This window comes from Orycteropus afer, unplaced genomic scaffold, assembly GCF_000298275.1.
Source record: "Orycteropus afer afer isolate SDZICR_OR568_19922 unplaced genomic scaffold, OryAfe1.0 scaffold00160, whole genome shotgun sequence".
Lineage (NCBI taxonomy): Eukaryota > Metazoa > Chordata > Mammalia > Tubulidentata > Orycteropodidae > Orycteropus > Orycteropus afer.
The window spans coordinates 6515255-6519688 of NW_006921747.1; the positions used below are offsets into that span (position 1 = coordinate 6515255).

The 4434-nt window shown below is 50.2% G+C and overlaps 1 pseudogene; it reads right to left on the minus strand.

The window, feature by feature from the left end:
* Positions 1-126: 126 nt before the first annotated feature.
* LOC103201703 lies at positions 127-1205 on the minus strand (annotated as a pseudogene).
* Positions 1206-4434: the final 3229 nt, after the last annotated feature.

Genomic DNA, 4434 nt, shown 5'->3' on the forward strand with positions numbered 1-4434 from the left:
TAGGACTCTTGGAGATCACAGCCTGGGCAGCTTGATGTCCAACTTCATAAATACATTGAATTTCACAGCAGAAGTGTGTTATTCTGGTGGCTGGAGTTGGTTAAGTCAATTATTGCACTTACAAGGCTATGTAATTAGATATGCCAAACAAGCTCCGAGTCCAGCAACACTTGCAAAAGCCAGCAGCACATTTCTTATGCCGACTTCTAGGTCCTCTACACGGAAGAGCTCCACAAACCCATCCCAGTCTCGTTGTTTGACTAACCAGTCCCGTTTTGTTCAAGTGTTTGGCCACAAAGGCACCAAAAGATGTAAGAGTCACACTTCTGCCCTAGTTTGTTATTCCATCACTGAAAACATGGATCATCACACGAGATAAAGATTTGACATCATCTTGGTTTTTGATGTCCAGTTTCCGAAGCATGCCTTGGAAGGCTGTCTCATGGTTGCACTGCACACTCTCCCCGAGCCGCAGGAGGGTCTCTAATGCCTTCCTGGTGGCGGCCCCAGACCTGCCCATTGGCTTCAGGTCCTTGGCTCCAGCCGCCTATTCCCAAAGGTACCAAGAGATAATCTCTAACACTGCTGGTACAACTCGTCATCGTTCTCCTCCTCTGCTGAGGGCGGCATCGAGGGTAGTGACGCGTCGGTACCAGGGCCATTACTGCCCTCTCCAACTAGCCTCAGCAGGGGAAAGACCGCCAGCAGCTTCCTGAGCGGCTCTGGCTAGCACCCGTCCAGCTCCTCCTCGCGCGACAGGATGGCGTCTGCAGGACAGGCTTCCATCTCCTCAGGCGGCGAAGCGCGGCAAGTGGGCGCAAAGAAAGACTGCCTCGCGGGGGTCGCGGTGACGTCGGGGCCCTCAGTGCCAATGGGCGTTCCCTGCGCGACCCATAGGGCGGCTGGGGAGCTTGCCCTGGCGCTTCTGCCACTTAGCTCGCTGACTTCCCCTCCCCCTACTTCTGGTCGGGTCTTGGCCTCCTTTCCAGGAGCTGCAAATTGCCCTCCGGGAGGAGTGGCGCCGCTGCCAGTGCCGGCCCCTAATCCAGCTCTCCCCTCCCCCCACACCAGTAGAGGGTGAGTCGGATTACTGCGTTTCTCTTCTAGCCAAGTATCTCGAGCCGCTGCCGCCTGGATGAAAAAAGTGGTAGAGGCACCGGCTCCTTACTTGAAGGAAGTGGAAGGAGGAGTGGCGTCTTCTTCATCTATTTTTGTTGTTGTCAGGTGCCACGGAGTCAGCTTCGACTCATGGTGACCCCATGTACAACAGAACAAAACACTGCCCGGTCCTGTGCCAGCCTCACAGTCCTTGCCATACCTGAGCCCATTGTTGCAGCCATTGTGTCGATCCATCTTGTTGAGGACCTTCCCTTTTTTTGCTGACCCTCCACTTTACCAAGCATGATATCCTTCTCCAGGGAATGATCCCTTCTGCATGACCAAAGTAAGTGAGACAAAATCTGGCCATTCTTGCTTCCAAGGAGCATTCCCGCTGCACTTCTTCCAGGGCAGATTTGTACTTTCTTCTGGCAATCTGTGGTACTTTCAGTATTCTTTGCCAACATCACAGCTCAAAAGCATCAAATCTTCTATGGTCTTCCTTATTCATTGTCCAGCTTTCACATGCAGATGAAGCGATTGAAAGCACCATGGCTTGGGTTAGGTGCATCTATTAACATATTGTTAATATGTTTCTGTGAAGAGATATACATCTACAATAGCCACAACAGATTCTTGATAAGTATGGTGTAGCAGTCAAGAGTACAGGCTTTGGGCTGGATTTAAATAACAATGCTGCACTTACTAGCCAATGTGACTTTGGGGAAGTTACTTAACCTCGATGTGCCTCATTTTCCTCATCTGTGGAGAAGAGATGATAGTACCAAGCTTCTAAGGGTGCTGTAAAAATTAAATGAGAATTAAATGAGTATATAAAGCACCTGGCCCTGGAACCACACATTCTATATCAAGAGTTATGGCTGTAGTTGAACTAATGAACAGACCCTTGCTTTGCCCATTGGTTCAGCCTAGAAATAGGTATGGAGGATGGTGTGTCTCCAGCCAAAGAGGCCACACTCTCTTACCCCACACCCTTCCTCTCTCCTGTAGTGCTGGAATCTGAACTTTCTCACTGTGGATTAATGGAGGAAGGGGCTGACAAGGTCTGGGGGATTAACAGGTTTATTTTACTTGGAGGAGTCCCTGGGTAGTTAAGATGCTCAGCTGCTAACTGAAAGGTTGGTGGTTCAAGGCCACCCAGAGGTGCCTTGGAAGAAAGATCTGGTGATCTACCTCTGAAAAAAATCAATCATTGAAAACCCTGTAGAGTACAGCTTACTCTATCTGGTACGGGGTTACCACAAGTCACAATCAACTATATGGCAACTGCTTTATTCCACCCAGAAATCCCTTCCTGGGGAATTTAGGAGAAGCTCTAGGCCTGGGGAAACTGTTGGGATTGGGGAGGAAGGACCCAAGGCTCATGGGACTGGGGAGGAGGTTGTCTTTCTTCCCTGCTACTCTGGTCCAAGCAACATCTTTCCCAGACTCCAGTCTGCCTTCTGATCACTGGTACCTAGAAGCCAGGATGCTGTTCCCACCCCACCAGCCAGCCTGTAATTAGTGAAATGGAGGCACACATGCTGGTTTGCAGATTGTGGGTAGGAGGACAGGATGTGGTGGGAATAGCTCACCAACTTGAGGGATGGGGGTGGTGTTTGTCTGTTCCCTGGAGATTTGGCAACAGCGGCTACCAGGAACTAACACAGGGTTGGTAACCTTTGAAAAACCTACCAGGCCATGGTCTTTTACCTTCTGTCAAGTCAGAGGTACAGCCATACCCTTAGCCCTATGGATAGTGGGATCTGCAAGGCCAGGCCCTCCCTAAGGATGGGGCACAGAGCTCAGAACAGGTAAAGAAGTAAAACCTGACAGTAAAGTGTGTGACAAGGAAGAAAGAGATGTGCAGGGGGCTGAGCCTAGGAGGCTCAACCACAGGGCTCAGGGGCTCAGGGGAGATAACTGGGCGGTTGTGCAGGTGCCCACAGCATTGCATGAAAGTTGAGTTCATTTTTCTATATGACCTAGAGTTCATATAGAAATCCAGATTTCTGACTTCTCATGGAAAACTAGAAGATTCATAGCATAGCCTGCATTCCTGCATGGCATCACCCTCTGGGCTACATAGTGGAGCCTCCTGAGATGGATACCAACTCTCTGCTCTGATATAGTCCCTTCTACTCCCCATCAGCATCAAGCCAACAGCTTCTTAGCCATCTATGCTGGGCCAGTTCCTCTTCTGGGTTTGTGAGTTTTGGTCTGGGAATGCTATGTTCAGGACCTGGCTCAGGGAGGCTCTGGAAGAGGTGGCTTTAAGCTGAGCCCTGAAGGCTGGGCCTGCCCTGTGAATACTCCAGGCTGATGGTAGCAAGTGCAACGGCCCTCAGGCAGGGAAGTGCTTCCTGTGCTCTTGGAACTTCTGGAATGGAGTGGTCAAGACAGATGAAATATTGGGAAGAATAAAAAGAATATTTCAGAACACATTAGAAAGATATTCTAGCCAGCTCAGAGACAGGGCAACCAAGAAGAGCTCCTTGGGACTGAGCCCCAGAAAGAGCAATAGGGGCCTTAAAGAATTCCCAAAGGGTGTGTGCGATGGGGAGGCTAATATTCTCCTAAATCTTCTCTGACTCAAAGCTGACTGGATCCTCAGGTGTGGCTGGAAAATTGCCGGGCACTGCCCACACCTCTTTCTGATGATCAGGGACATCTCTGCTCTTCCCTCTAGAGGAAGCACTCAGCAAACTGTCTTAACTTGGAAGAGTTCTGGTATGTATGGGGAGCAGTTGTGGCATCTCATTGGCTGGGACTTCATGTTAGGGCCAGTGCTGGAGTGTTGCTCAGCCTTGGATCTAGGAGGGCAGATCCTGTAGAGATGGCCCTGCTGCAGCCTGACAGCACCCAGGAGCCCCACCCCACAGTGAGTGAGCAGATTTGGGGATGGGGACATGGTGGTGGTGGGAGACAGAATGACCAGAAGTTAGTTGCCTTTTGGGCTTTCTTTTGGGGTTTTCTGATAAGGGGAAAATGTTACTCAGCTAGTTCCTTTGCCACATGGCTCCCTCCTCTGTGTCCCTGGCCCCGAGGAAGCAACTGGACTATCTTTTGCAGCCCTGGGAGCTGGGCTGGACCCAGGGAGAAGGAGCTTAGCAAGGGAGCTGGGCCCTGAACTCACTGGGGCTGTGCCTGCTGGGGGACCTGCTCTCCCTTGGGGCTCTTCTGAGTTTGGGAGCTTCTCAGGCTTCAGGGAACACAGAGGTCTTTCTGTTCTATTTTCAATATAATTATTTTTAAGTAATAATGAAATTAACACATATTAATTACAAAAAATATGGACAAGAACACAGAGAACAATAACTTCCCCATAATTCTACC